The sequence below is a fragment of the Artibeus jamaicensis genome, unplaced genomic scaffold (assembly GCF_021234435.1).
Source record: "Artibeus jamaicensis isolate MK-2021 breed Jamaican fruit bat unplaced genomic scaffold, CSHL_Jam_final contig_233, whole genome shotgun sequence".
Lineage (NCBI taxonomy): Eukaryota > Metazoa > Chordata > Mammalia > Chiroptera > Phyllostomidae > Artibeus > Artibeus jamaicensis.
The window spans coordinates 39298202-39314807 of record NW_026521486.1 but is presented as its reverse complement, the minus strand read 5'-3'; the positions used below and the strand labels follow the sequence as shown (position 1 = coordinate 39314807).

General features: G+C 39.9%; 1 protein-coding gene across 2 annotated transcripts in view; it reads right to left on the bottom strand.

The window, feature by feature from the left end:
• FGD4 (FYVE, RhoGEF and PH domain containing 4) overlaps positions 1-16606 on the bottom strand; it is a 217521-nt gene that overhangs the window by 76369 nt on the left and 124546 nt on the right. The window lies entirely within an intron of this gene.

Genomic DNA, 16606 nt, shown 5'->3' with positions numbered 1-16606 from the left:
CTTTTTTCAACTGGTTTGTTCTCTAGACACCAAGAGGAGTTTGTATAAATGCACTGTGATGCAAAACTTCAGGCTGGGATACTGATGCTAAGAGACATGTCCTTCAGCGACAGACATAAAAACATTTATCCTGAACTTCTCAAAGACATTAGCAATCATAGCTTGGGAGTTCATAGTGCTTTAAAAACCTTGCACCGTTTACAACAAACTTGCTTGCAAATACTATGGTTCTTACCACTATCAGCAATAATGGTAATAATAAAATCTAACGATATGATTTATTCTGTGCCATGTAGGCAGTACATGATGTACTTTGCATGCATTCTTTCATTCGCTCCTCTCAAGAAGCTTCTGAGATAAATTAAGGCTGCCATCTTTATGTCCATTTAAAGGTAAATAAACCAAGGTGGTGTTAAGTGACAAGGCTGACATTAGATGCCACATTTACATAGAGTTTGTAAGTACCTCTGGACAGGGAGCTCATACTCCTTTGCCTCTCACTCCACAGGTAATCAAAAATTACATCTCTGTTATATTACAGCTATTTGCCCTGACTCTGTGCCTCTATTGAAGTCAATATTGTGCAGCTAGGAGCTTCAAAACAAAAGGAAATGTTTAAAAATCCAATTTAAGAAATATAAGAGATCCAAGATGGCGGCAGAGTAGGTGAAAGCTACACTCATCTCCTCCCAGGACCACTAAAATATAAAACAATCAACCTAAATAACCAACTAAAGACAAGCTGAGCAGAAGTCTAACCACCAAGGATTTACAGAAAAAGCCATATGGAAACTGACTGGTAGGAAGGACTGAGATGCAAAAAGGGCCGCCCACTCCCACCGGAAGCAGCGGAGAAGCAGCAGGGAGAGCTGAGCTGCAAAGGCTCCCCCGGAGGAGCCGAGGCCTCCTCACGCCAGGCTCTCCAGCCCAGAGCACCAGAGCCAGGAAGAGGCGCCCACATAACATCTGGCTGTGAAGATCAGCAACAGTGCTGTCTGCCTGGGAGACAGAAGTTGGCTAGAAACCTAGACACCCCCTTAAAAGGACAACACACAAAATCTCAGTTGTAGTCACGCACCTTGGCTCCAGAGAAGGAAGGGCAGCTCAGAGCAGAACAGAGTCCTATGAAGAGAGACTGGGATCTGTGGCTATCAGTGAGAGCTGAAGGGATAGCTGCCAGGGTCCCTGTGCTGAGTACCTCTCTGAAACTGCAGACACAGAAGCCATCTTTCTTGGGGGAAGCAATTCCCTCCCCAGTACCTTAACCTGGAGTAACGCAATAGCCCACCCTCTCGACTCCTTGCTACCTGCCCTGGGCTGTAGAGGTCCTGGTGGTCTTGGGGGTGTCAGAGGTTAGGTTGTGTGGCTCTGGGGCGAGGGCCAGTCCCTCCACCTACCCAGCAGACCAACCTGCGCCACCCCCTCATGGAAGATCCACTACCCACCCCTGGCAGCACTGCCCTGCCAAGCTCAGGATCTCCAGGAGGTATGGCCAAAACCCAAAACAAACTGACTTGTGTTGCTCCGGGCCAGGGGCCATTTTTCCCTCACACTCCCAGGCAGCACAGAACCATCCCTTCACACAGCCAAATCTCAGTCTGTTTGGGCCTGATAAATTCTGCTGGCCTCCCCTGACAACTCCCTGAGAAGCCAACACAAAAGCCTGAGGGCAATGGCAAGCGGAAGCTATCCCTGGGGAACTCTGGGATTTTGCTGAGTGGCCTCAGACCCAGCAGGCTCCAAGTTTGAATCTGTATCAATCTAGTGAAAAACACACATGCCTACCTATTGATTCACTGGGAACCTACCTACCTCATGCAACTCAGACAGCACCAGAAGCTCTTTCAGTGACTGAGCCTAACAGGAAGCCAGAAGGCAGAGGAAAGTCAGGATGCTGTGGGGCCTTTTGCTGACCTGCCCCTGGCCTTGGAGTACTGGTAAAAGACAGACTGGCCCTACTGGTGGACACCCAGGCCCAGCAGACACTGTCACAAATTGTGGGTTGCACAAATTGTGGGTAGCTCCAAACAGGTTGCCCAGGGCTAGTCGCAAGCAGCATCTGACATTGACTGCACCAGTCCTTCGAAAGAGGCCCCAGAAATAACACACCCAGTGGCTGGCCTCAGACAACACCAGAGCCAGATACAATTAGCTCCACAAGCAGCACATCCAAAGGGAGATCTCGGCAGGCACCAGACCCCACTGAAGCAAATTCTGCTTTGTGTGATCAGTTTCTGCACAGCAGCTCAGACACTGGGGTCCGGGTTGATCCTCACAGTCAGCCGGCCTGAGGGTCGACCCCATGCACCAATAGGTCAACAGCAATCAAGACTCAATTACAACACAAAAGGCATTCCTGGAGCACCCAGGTCAGGTGATTCCGGAGAGTGTACCACGGGGTCCCACAAGACACCTGATCATAAAAACAGAGTAGCAGCCAAAATGGGGAGACAAAGAAGTGTCCCAAATGAGAGAACAGAAGAAGTGTCCAGAACAATAAATAAATGAAACTGAGGCAAGCCACCTACCAGATATGGAGTTCAAAACAATGGTTATAAGTACACTCAAGGAAATTAGTGAGAATTTCAACAGCATGAAAAGGACAGAATTCATAGGGAAAAAAAATGGTCAAAAGGAAGAATATATTATCTGAAATGAAGAAAAGATAAGAAAAAATAAACAATAGAAGATGAAATCAGTGATTTGAGAGACAAGATAGCAGAAAACACCCAACCTGAGCAGCAAAAAGAAAAAAGATAAAAAAAAATATGGGTAGTTATTAAGAGACCACTGGGACACAATGAAGAGTAATAACATCCACATAACAGGGGGACCAGAAAGAGAGAAGAAAGAGCCAGGGATTGAGAATGTTATTTGAAGAAATAACAACTGAAAACTCTGACCTGGTAAAACAAAACAAACAAACAAACAAACAAACAAAAAAGACACATAGTCCAAGGAGAATAGAGTCAGTCCTTAACAAGATGAGCCCCAAAAAGGCCTATACTAAGACACATCGTAACTAAACTGGCAAAAGTTAAAGACAAAAAGAGAATCTGAACAGCAGAAAGAAAGACAGTTACCTACAGGGAGTGCCCATAAGACTGACAAGCTTATTTCTCAACAGAAATATTTCAGGCTAAAGCAATTAGCATGAGATACTCAAAACAGTGAAAAGCAATCCAGCCAAGATATCACTTAAATTTGGAGGAGAAATAAAGACTTTCAAAAAGCTAAAGGAGTTCACTGCCACAAAACCAGAAGAACAAGAAAAGGTTAAGTGTCTTCTTTATGAAGAAGGAAAAAAAAGGAACACAGTTATTATTTTTTTAAAGGCAATGATTTATGTACCTATCAATAACCATTTTAAATGTAAATGGCTTAAAAGCCCCAATCAAAAGACATAGGGTAGGTGAATGGATAGGAAAACAAGAACCCCCTGGCTCAGTTGGTTGGAACATTGTCCATGCACCAAAAGAGGCTACAGGTTCAATATCTAGTCAAGGCACATACCTAGATTGCAGGTTTGATCCCTGATCAGGGCACAAATGAGAGGCAACCAATGAATGTTTCTCTCTCACATCAATGTTTCTTTCCCTCTCTCGCTCCCCTCCTCTCATTCTAAAATAGAAAAATCAGTAAAAATACATTCCTATATATATGCTGTCTACAAGAGACCCACCTCAGAACAAGACACACACAGACTAAAGTAAAGGGATAGAAAAAGATAGTTCATGCAAAGATAAATTTTTAAAAAGCTGGGGTAGCAATACTAATAACAGACAAAACAGACTTCAAAATAAAGGCTATAATTACAAACAAAGAAGGACACTCCATAATGACAAAGGAATCAATCCAAGAAGATGATATAGCCCTTGTAAACATTTATGCACTCAACACAGAAGCATCTAAATATACAAAGAAAATCTTGCCCTGGCTGGTGTAGCTTAGTGGATTGAGAACAGGCTGTGAACCAAGGGGTTGCCATTTCAATTCCCAGTCAGGGCATATGCCTCAGTTGGGCCAGGTCCCCAGTGGGGGCCACATGAGAGGCACACACACATTCATGTTTCTCTCTCTCTCTTCCTCCCTCCCTTCCCCTCTCTCTAAAAATAAATAAATAAAGCCTTTAAAAAAAGGAAAAGAAAATCTTGATGAATATAAAGGGAGAGATGCACAGTGGGACTTAAGTCACGCTGCTGAGTACAGGTGAAGGCTATTCCAATCATTAAGCCTAACAGCAAGGGCAGATCTCTGGGACTCTGAGACTTAAGCTGACCCTCCCCTGAGCCCAGTGCTAGTAAAAGCTGCTGTGGGTGCTCAGTTTGGTTCTTTCTGCATGCACCCAACTCCAGCAGAGGAAGCCACAAGCTGTGGATTGCTGATAGCTCCAAACAGGTTTCTCAGGGCCAGTCACAGGCAACAACTGACTTGGACTGCACCAGAGTACTTACAGATCTACATAACAAATAGAACCAAATACAAAGAAGCAGCCAAAATGGGAAGAAAACAACAACAATGACAAAAACAGACCACAAATGAAAGAAACGAAGAATTTTCCAAAGAAGAACCAAATGAAAATTAGGCAAGCAATTTAACAGATATAGAGTTTAGAGTAATAATTATAAGAATACTCAACAGCTTGAAAAATAACATAGAAACCATAAAAAGGACCAGTCAAAAATAAAGAATGAAATAACACACTGGAAGGAATCAGGAGTAGGAAATTAGATGAAGCAGAGGATCAAATAAGTGATTTGGAAGACTAGGTAGGAAAAAAACACCTAACAGAGCAAAACAGGTAAAAAAAATTTTTTTTAATGAAGAGAGCTTAAGAAACCCTTGGACAATATGAAGTGCAACAACATCTGCATAATGGGAATACCAGAGGGACAAGAGAGTGAGCAGGGTATCAAGAACCTACTGGAGAAATAATGACCAAAAACTTCCCAAAATCTGCTGATGAAAACAGACACACAAAACCCAGAAAGTTCCAAGAGTCCCAAGCAAGTTGGACCCAAAGAGGCCCACAACAAGACACATCATAATTAAAATGAGAAGACTTAAAGACAAGGAGAGACTCCTAAAAGCCCAGAGAAAAGCAGATAGTTATACATAAGGGAGCACCAATAAGACTGTCATCTGATTTCTCAACAGAAACATTTCAGAACATAAGGGAGTGGTGTGAAATATTCAAGTTGCTGAAAAGCAAGAACCTATAAACAAGCCTACATTACCCAACAAGACTATCATTAAAAATTAAAACTGAAGCTCTGGCTGGCGTAGCTCAGTGGATTGAGCCTGGGCTCTGAATTAAAGGGTCGCAAGTTCAATTCCAAGTCAGGGCAAATGCCTGGGTTGCAGGCCAGGTCCCCAGTGCGGGCCATGTGAGAGGCAACCACACATTGATGTTTTTCACTCTCTATTTCTCCCTCCCTTTCCCTCTCCAAAAATAAATAAATAAAATTTTTTTTAAATTTTTAAATAAAATTAAATTAAAACTGAAATAAAGAGCTTCCCAGACAAAAAAAAAGCTAAAGTAGGTTGTTACCACAAACCAGTACTGCAGTAAATGTTAGAGGGTTTACTTTAAGAAATAGAAGAAGAAGAAGAAAAAAACCAGAAAAACCCTGACCAGTGTAGCTCTGTTTTGCGTCATTCTGCAAACCAAAGGCGGCCAGTTCAGTTCTCAGTCAGGACACAGGCCTGGGTGGCGGATCTGGTCCCCCGTTGGTGTGTGTACAAGAGACAGCCAATCAATGCTTCCCTCTCACATTAACGTTTCTCTGCCTGATGATCCCCCTCCCTTCACCTCTCTCTAGAAAATAAATAAATAAAATCGTGAGAAAAAAAGAGGAAAAGAGTTGAAATAACTCTAAACAGCCCTGGCTGGTGTAGCTCAGTAGACTAAGTGTGGGCCTGCAAACCAGAGGATTGCAGTTCGATTCCCAGTGAGGGCACATGACTGGGTTGCAGGTCAGTTCCCAGCAGAGGATACACCAGAGGCAACCATACATTGATATTTCTCTCCCTCTCTCCTTCCCTTCCCCTCTAAAGATAAATTAATAAATAAAATCTTTAAAAATAATAATAAATTTTAAAAAATAAAAATAAAATGGCAATATCTATTAATAATCACTTTAAATGTAAATGGCAAAAAGCTCTAATTAAAGACATAGGGTCAGTAAATGGATACGAAAACAAGACCCGCTTCTGGCCAAGATGGAGGCAAAGATGGAGGCATAAGTGGGAACACTGTACCTCCTCACACAACCAAAATTAAGGACAACAAAGATTTAGAAACAAAAACACAACCAGAACAGACAGAAAAATGAACTGTACGGAAGTCCGACAACCATTCAACCAGACCAGTAGAAGGGGCGGAGTTGGTGGCCAGCTGAGAAGGATTGCAGCAGGAAAAGGTGGTGGATGCCAGACCCAGGAGCACAGGCAAGCACGAGGCTAGCAGATCCCAGGTGCAGGGAGGAAATGAACAGAGAGTGCAAGGTGGTTGGCTTTCCATGGTCACACATTTGCACGCAGATAAACTAGGCAAAAACAGGCAGTGAGACAGACCACACAACCCAGAGCCCCAGCACCAGGAAATAAAGCCTAAAAGCACCACTTAAAAAGGTGCCAGGAGAGACTCCCAGCCTCACAAAAGAGTTTATCGGAGAGACCCACACAACATACACAAGCCTACCCACCAAGGAACAAGCACCAGAAGGGCCCAATTTGCTTGTGGGAAGAAGCAGAGTGGACTGAAATCTGAGAGAGAGCAGAGCAAGCGCCATTGTTCCCTCTCTGACCCTGCCCCCACATACAGTATCACAACCCAGATACTGGGTTGCCCTGTCCTGGTGAACACCTAACGCTCTGCCCCTCATACATAACAGGCATGACCTGACAAAAAAAATATGGCTCAAACAGAAGAACAAATCAAAGCCCCAGAGCCAATACTTTTAAGCAACCAAGAGATAGCCAACCTATCAAATGAACAGTTCAAAACACTGATGATCAGGAGGCTCACAGAACTGGTTGATTTTGGTCACAGATTAGATGAAAAAATGAAGGCTACACTAAGTGAAATGAAGGAAAATGCACAGGGAACCAATAGTGATGGAGAGAAAACTGGGACTCAAATCAATGGAGTGGACCAGAAGGAAGAGAGAAATAATCAAACAGAAAAGAATGAAGAAACAAGAATGCAAAGAAATGAGGAGAGGCTTAGGACATCTTTAAACATTCCAACATATGAATTATAGGGGTACCAGAAGGGGAAGAAGAAGAGCAACAAGTGGAGAACTTATTTCAACAAATAATGAAGGAGAACCTCCCCAATCTGGCAAAGGCAATAGACTTCCAGGAAGTCCAGGAAGCTCAGAGTCCCTAAGAAGGTGGACCCACAGAGGAACACAGCAAGGCACATCATAATTACATTACCCAAGGTTAAAATGAAGGAGAGAATTCTAGAAGCAGCAAGAGATAAGGGGACAGTCACCTACAAAGAACTTCCCATCAGATTGTCAGCTGATTTCTCAAAAGACACCTTACAGGCAAGAAGGGGCTGGAGAGAAGGATTCCAAGTCATGAAAGGCAAGGACCTATATCCAAGATTACTCTATCCAGCAAAGCTTTCATTTAAAATGGAAGGGCAGATAAAGTGCTTCTCAGATAAGGTCAAGTTCAAGGAGTTCATCATCACCAAGCCCCTATTATATAAAATGTTAAAAGGATTTATCTAAGAAAATAAAAAAGATGAACAGTAAAAGGACAGCAAATCCACGGTTATTAACAGCCACACCTAAAACAAAAGCAAACTATGTGGACAGCTAAACAGCAAAGCCACAGAAATGGAGATCACATGGAGGGTGACCAAGAGGGGAGTGGGAGGAGGAGAGTGGGGGAGAAGGTACAGAGAATAAGTAGCATAGACAGTGGGGAGATAATAGACAGGGGGAGGACAAGAATAGTTTGGGAAATGTAGAAGCTATAGAACTTATGACACATGGGCATAAACTCAAGAGGGGGGAATGTGGGTGGGAGGGGGTGTGCAGGGTGAAGGGGAACAAAGGGGAAAATGGGACAACTGTAATGGCATAGTCAATAAAATATTTCAAAAAATTTGAAACAGAAACAAATGTACAAACAAATAAATAACCAATTTAAAAAAAATAAAAATAAAATAAAAAGAAAACAAGACCCATTTATGCTGTTCGAGAGACCCACCTAAGAATGAAAGATACACACAGACTGAAAGTAAAGGAATGGAAAAATATATTTCATGCAAATAAAAAGGGAAAAAAGACTTGGGTAGCTATACTTATAATCTGACAAATGTGATTTCATAATCGAGGCTATAGTAACAGATAAAGAAGGAGACCACACAACAATAAAGGGAACAATCCAACAAGAGTAAACATTTATACATCCAACAAAGGAGCACCCATATATATATATATATATATACACACACACACATATATGTAAAGGAAATCCCAATGGACATAAAGGGAGAGATCAACAGAAATACAGTCATAGTCAGGGATTTTAACACCTCATTGACTTCAATGGATAAATCTTCCAGACTGAAAATCAACAAGAAGACAGCGGCTTTAATTGACACACTAGATCAAATGGATTTAAATAATATCATCAGGGCATCTCACCCGAAAGCAGCAGAATATACATTCTTTTCAACTGTATGTGGATCCTTTTCTAGGATAGACCACATGTCAGGACACAAAACAAGTGTTGATAAATTCAAGAAGACTGAAATTATATCAAGCATCTTCTCTAACGATAATACAATGAAACTAGAAATTAGTCACAAGAAAACTGAAAAATACACAAAGAAATGGAAGCTAAATGACATGTGACTAAACAATGAGTGAGTTAATAATGAGATCAAGAAGAAATAAGAACAAACCTGGAAACAAACAGAAATGAGAACACAACAATCCAAAGTCTGTGGGACACAGGGAAAGCAGTCCTAAAAGGGGAATTCATAGCATTACAGGCCTATAACAAGAAACAAGAAAAACTCAAATAAACACTCTAACTTCCCACTTAAAGGAACTTGAACTAGAACAACAAACAAAGCTTAAAGTGAGAAGGAAGGAAATAAAAAAGATAAGAGAAGAAGTAAACAAAATAGTCTTAAAAAATAATACAAAAGATCAATGGTCCATGAGCTGGTTCTTTGACGAGATAAACAAGATGGACAAATCTTTAACCCGACTCATTAAGATTAAAAAAAAAAAAAAAGAAAGGACCCAAATAAATAAAATCAGAAATGAAAGAGAAGTAACAAATGACACCAAATAAATACAAAGAATTTTAAGAAAACACTACAAACAGCTATATGCCTACAAATTGGACAACCTGTATGTACTGGATGTAACCAATAAATTCCCAAAAAAATATTAATACAACCCACCAAAATAAATCAGGAATAATCAGAGAATCTGAATAGACATTATACCAAGTGAAATTGAAGCAGTAATCAAAAAACTCCCAAAATACAGAAGTCCTGGACTGGATGATTTCACAGGTGAATTGTACCAAACATTCTGAGAACTAACACCTCTCCTTAAACTAATCCAAAACATTCAAGAGATGGGACAACTCCCAGAGCCATTTTACAAGGCCATCATTCTCCTAATTCCAAAACCAGATAAAGATGCTACAAAGGAAGAAAATGCTGCCAATATCCTTGATGAAGATAGATGCTAAAACTGTCTACAAAATACTGGCAAACTGAATACAGTAATACATCAAAAAGATAATACACCACGATCAAGTGGGATTTATTCCAGGGATTCAAGGTTTGTACAATATTTGTAAACCAGTAAACATGATATATCACATAAAGAAAATTATGTATATAAACTACAAGATCATATCAATAAATGCAGAAAAGACTTTTGATAAAATTCAGTACCCGTTTATGATAAAAACTCTCAACAAAGTAGAAATAGAGGTAAAATTACCTAGACGTAGTAAAGGCCATATATGACAAACTCACTGCTAGCATCATACTCAGAGGACAAAAACTACAAGTGTTATGCTTAAGACTGGGAACAAGTCAAGGATATCTGCTTTTACCTCTCTTATTCATTATTCAATATAGTACTAGGAGTCCTAGCCACAGCACTCAGACAAGAAGAAGAAATAAAAGCGTCCAAATTGGAAAGGAAGAAGTAAAACTGTCTTTATTTGCAGATGACCTGATACTGTACAGAGAGAACCCTAAAGATCCCACTGGGAAACTACTGGCACTGATCAATGAATTCAGCAAAGTAGCAGAATACAAAATCAATATCCAGAAATCAGGTGCATTTTTAAATGCCAATAATGAACTATCAGAAAGGGAAATTAAGAAAGCTATCCCATTCACAATTGCTTCATAAAGAATAAAATACCTAGGAGTAAGTCTAACCAAGTCTAACAGTCTAAAAGACCTGTTCTCAGGTCTTTTATAATACACTGAAGAAAGAATCTGAACAAGATACAAGTAAGTCGAAGCACATACATGTTCATGGATAGGAAGAATTACCATTATTAAAATCTCCCTGCTACCCTAAACAATCTATAGATTCAATGCAATTCCTATCAAGATTCCAATAAAATATTTCACAGACCTAGAACAAATATTTCAAAAATTTATATGGAACCACAAAAAGCCCTGCATAGCAACAGCCAATGCTGAGAAAGAAAATCAAAGCTGGAGGAATCACACTACCTAATATCAAACTATACTATAAAGCCAGAGTAATCAAAACAGCATGGTACTGGCATAAAAACAGACAGACACACAGATCATTGGAACAGAATAGAGAGCCCAGAAGTAAACCCACACTTTTATAGTCTATTAATATTTCACAGAGGAAGCAAGCATACACAATGTACTAAAGATTGCTTATTCAATAAATAGTATTGGGAAAATTAGACAGACATGCACAAAAATGAAACTAGACCACCTTCTTATACCACAAACCACAATGAACTCAAATGAATTAAAGACTTAAATGTCTGACCAGAAACCATAAAAGTTCTAAAAGAAAACCTAGGCAGTAAAATCTTAGATATTGCTTCTATCAGTGTTTTTTCTGATATATCTGCTCAGGAAAGGGAAACAAAAGAAAAAAAATAAATGGGACTACATCAAACTACAAAATTTTTACGCAGCAAAGGAAACCATCAACAACATAAAAAGACAATGTACAGAATTGGAGAATATCTTCACTGATACATCTGATAAAGGGCTACTATCCAAAATTTATAAAGATTTTATATAATTTAACACCAAAAAAACAATCCATTAAAAAATGGGCAATGGACCTGAATAGACATTTCTCCAAAGAGGACACACAAAGGGCCAACAGACATATGAAAAGATGGTCAATGTCACTAATCATCAGAAAAACGAAAATTAAAACACAATGAGATATCACCTCACACCAGCCAGAATGGTCATCATCAATAAATCAACAAACAACAAGTGCTGACGAGGATGTGGAGGAAAGGGAACACTTTTGCACCACTAGCAAAAATGCAGATTGGTACAGCCACTGTGGGAAGCAGTATGGAGTTACTTCAAAAAATTAAAAATCAATCTCCTTTTTGACCCAGCAATGTCACTTCTCAGGATATATTTAAAGAAATATAAAACACTGATTTGAAAGAACATCATAACACCCCTATGTTCACTGTCAGATATGGAAGCAACCCAAGTGTCCATCAGTAAATGAGTGGATAAAACAACCATGGGACATATACATAACACGGTAGTACTAGGCCGTAGAAAAGAAAATTATACCATTTGCTATAGCATGAATGGACCTGAAGAACATTACGTTAAGTGAAATAAGCCAGTCAGAGAAAGACAAATATCATATGATTTCATTAATATGTGAAATCTAATGAACAAACTGAACTAACAAACAAAAGAGAGACAGACTCATAGTTGGAGAGCAGATGACAGCTCTGGGGGTCGGGGGCGTAGGGAGTGGAGGGGTTGAGCAAGAAGGAAAAAGGACTCAAGGACACAGATAACAGTTTGGTGACTGAGGGGGAGGAAGTGGGAAATAAGGGGCATAAATTATAATGGAAAAAAAAAGAAAATGATTTTCAAAATGCTATCTGACTCAAGGATGGAAAATACCTGTTATATTCAATTTACTTTTCTATTCCATTTTATATTTATTTATATACACACACATATATATGTGTATATATATATATATATTTTTTTTCTCACTGACAGGTGTGATCCTAGGAGGTTTTCCCTGCCACAACCACTTGACGTGAGTTGAAACTCGAGAAGCCTACTTGCTATACCTGACATCTAAATCATCCTAAATAGGAAGGAGTTTTCATTTTTTAAAAAAAGAAAAGAAAAGCAGATGTAAGAAAACAACTTGAAGGGCAAAGATAGTTTGGGTTTTTTTAAAGAGCTACAGGCCACAGAGTTACTCAAGATGTCTGGTTTATAAATTAACAGAATCTTGGCTTTTCTTCTTCCTCCTGCCCACTGCCAAACTATTTGTCTCACAATAAATTTATTTGCAGATCCAAAAAGAAGAAATTCAAACTGGCCAATGTTTCATAAGGCTGGAAGAGGATGTTGCTAAAACCAAGCAGAATTGTTTTTAATTATCTTAATCACAAACCAAGAACGGGCTACTGTTTCTCTCCACGAAAAAGAACGTACATGTTTTTCCTAAGCAAATCCTTCCTGACCTTGCTGATTTTCATGAATTTTGTAACTACTTTTCTGGCTTCTTTTTCCAAACTTGATTTCTCTAAACCTGATCCCCAAACACCCCAGCCTAACATTCTCTGTAAATTAATTTCTGGGAGCTTCTGAGCACTTCACGTTGCCTGCTTCCAATGACAGGCCGACACACCCTTCTCAGCTCACTGCGCCCCAACACTGTGTTGTGCAGTTGCTGACATTATCCATTCTTTTCAAGGCTGGATTTAGCTTCATGGCAATAATGGAGAAGATGAACAGGTACAGAAAGCTCCTGGGGGCCAGCCTGTCCTTCGCTACTTATTTTAAGTGCATCAGTGCTGTCACTGTAGTGTGTGGTCAGGATCAGCCCACCCAGCTATGAGAAGCAAGGCTCTGTCGATTGCAAAGTGCTTTTTAATCCTCCTGGGAGAAAACAGGGTGCATTGGTAAAATTATGGTTGCAAGGCCAAAATTTTGACCTGAGCATTTATTTACTTTGGAATGTGAGAAAGTTATGTAACTTCCTTATAACTTAGAGAAACGTTTACTGCTCTAGTGCCATTGCTTAGGTAAAGGTGACAGGTAAGTACCAGGGTGTCCAACCCATGATGAATGTGGCCCAACACAAAATTGTACATTCACTTAAAACCTTTCTTTTTGCTCATCAGTTTTTGTTAATGTTTGTGTATTTCATGTGTGGCCCAAGACAACTCTTCTTCATGTGGCCCAAAGATGCCAAAAGGCTGGACACCCGACTGTAGACCTTAAAATGCTCCTACTTGACGTGGCAATTTTTAAAATTACTTGTGACAAATAGGTGGCTTTCTAAAAAGGGCTTGTTGGTGACATCCTCTACTCAATATATTCCAGCCCTCCTTTTCGCTTTGTCTCCCCTTCACAACAAATGATATACATCCCATTTTACTAAAATTTTAATATTTAACATCTTCCAACGTTAGATATTTGCTTTCCTTACTCCCTGCTGTGTGATCAGGCCAGCAGGCCTCACACTTTCCCTCCAGCTAGATTCTAGACTAGGAGCACAACACCATTGTATTGTGTTCAGCTTCTAACAGTGTACAGGATTGTTTCAGTCATACAAACTTAAAAACAAATACTGCATCTAGCTTATGTATTATTCCCTATATTTTTTCCCCCTGGCTGACGGAGGAAGTGAGTTAGGAAGAAAAATAAGCCAGTTCACCAATAACTACTTTTCTAGTTCTGAATTTTAAAATTGCATTACATAAAGTCATATGTATTTGCTTAGGTCTGATATGATGGCTCCTACAAAGAAAAAATTTAACTATTTTATTCATTCAATCTTGTTCATAAGACTGGTAAAGCCAATCTCATTACTCAGAGCTTCCTTAAAATCCTTTAAATGGGACAGCAAGATCCAAAGGAAAGCTACTCTAATTTCCACAGAGTATCCTTCGCCATAAAATGCCAATACACCCTCACGCACATCTGGTCATAGTCGTGCACCCCCATGGCTCTAGCCACAGGCCAGTTCTCTGTTTCTGGAACATGCTGTGCTCTTTTCTGTGTGTCTCTGTGTGTTTTTGCATATATAGGCTCCCTTAGTGTGACAGTTTTGCTTTAAACACAGTTCAGTTCCAATGTCACCTTTTTGGAGGACATTTTCTTGAATCATATAAAGGGCCAGGTGCTCCCCCATTTTTATTTTCCAAACATATACTTGGTACCTCCTCTATGACATTTGCCAGACACGGTCACTGCTTTTAGATGTCTATGGTAGAGACCAACTTAAACTTCCTTCAAGGCAGGAAGAGTGGATGTTTTAGGAGTGACTATAGTGAACACAGGTATGTTCTCTGTCTCTGAGCACGTCTCATTAGTGTTGTCCTGTGTGTAACAACTGAGCCTATGTTGGAGTAGAGAGGTATACAAAAATATCTTCTTTGCTCAATATTCCTCCTATTCACAATTTGCTAATTTACACTCTAAACAACTCTTACAAAAGTCAATCAAGGAAAAAAAAATTTGTTGGACAATGTTAAAAGAGAAAAACTGATGATACTCCATAGCAATTGGCAACTCCACCTTCAATAATCAGGAGGGGGCTTATAATGATAAAAATCACAAAAATAGTCATTTTCAAACTTTGTGTATTTCCTTTTACTATAGGCTCAAAATACATTTCCTATTTCTAAGAAGTCATGTGATCTAATAATATTATTATTCAGATCAAGGTTATTATCATATAGCAAATAGTAGTTAACAATATTGCATGAGTATAAATAAACAAACAATTCTCACACTTTAATTCACCTGTTTTCTACCCCTTCAAATCAAGCTTTATAAAAACTATTAAAAGGAAACCTTTCTAAACTGTTACATTTTATTCTAGCTTCTTTCTTTGCTTACCTCTCCAGAAGAGTTTCAAAGAGTTAAATGCCTTAAATGGAGGAGAAAAATAACACACACCCTTAATACATAGCAAAACAGCTTAAACTAGTTTTTCTTCATCTTGCTACAATCTTCTCCAAGCAGACAAATGTTCCCCAAATTTCTTGTCTCAAACTCCAAAACTTCTTCCATCTGTTTCCTTCTCTCTCAACAGAGCCCTGTGATTCACAGCCCAAACCATTTCTCGAGCCGGTCAGTAAATGTACTCCGCCAGTCTCACTACCCACCCTCCCTAGGCTCAGCTCTTTATTATTGTGATCAGCTTCGCTTCTCAGGGTGATCAGAAGAAACTCATTACTCGCACTCTGCTCAACAAGAGAGGATAGAAAGGTATGGAGAATATTTACTCTTCAAAAAAGAATTCAGCCCTGACTGGTGTGACTCAGCTGGTTGAGCCTTGTCCTGCAAGGCAAAGAGTTGCTAGTTCCCAGTCAGGGCACATGCCTGGGTTGTGGGTTCGGTCCCCAGTAGGGCACATAAAAAAGGCAACCTCTCTGTTTCTCTCTCACATCGATGGTTCCCTCCCTGTCTGTTTTCCTCTCTTCCCCTGTCTAAATATAAATAAATAAAATATTTAAAAGAAACAAAAAAAATAAAATAAATAAAAGAGAACACAGGGGAAGAACCGGAGAACACTACAATATTTATAATTAACTTCTTATATTCCTGCTCTTCTATCTTTAAATTTACAAACAAAAAAGGCCCAAATATTAGAAATGTGTTCATTCAGCAAATATTGATGAAGTACCCAGTATACATCAGCACCCAGGATAAACCCTAGAGATACAGCAGTGAACTGCACAACAACAAAATAGCATTTATATAACATGCTAGATGTTATAAAGTGCTATGAAGAAAACAAAGCTGAGGAAAGGAGATAGAGAGTGCTGTTGGGTGACTGGCTGCTATTATTTATAAGAAGTTCAAGGACAGCTTCCCCGAACAGAGGGCAGTGGAGTAGAGACATGGAATGAGGCACACAAATATTTGGGGAGTTAGCATTCCTAGCAAAGGATACAATTGCAGAAGCCCTAACAGGAGCACAGGCAACGTGCTCAAAGGGAAATACGGAAAACAGCACGGATAGATGAGAAGAAACACGGACAAGCATATCTGGCATTGAGGTCAGAGTTAAAAGGACCGGACAGGTAGGGCCTCTCGTACCACTGAGATGACAGAGGCTTTTCCGCTGACAGAGATGGAATCCAGCCTGCGCAGAGGCTAGACAATGCTCTGTTTTCCATTTTTAAAGGGGCCCTCAGGCTGCTGGGTAGAGAGGAGACTTCAGGAGGTCAAGGGTAGATAGGAAGCTGCTGAAATAATCCAAGGAAGAGTTGTGTGCGACTTAAACCAGGCACTGAGCTGGGGTCAGTTCACTATCTCTTACAGGAGGACCTGTCCACGGATTGAATGTATATAAGAAAAAAGATTCAA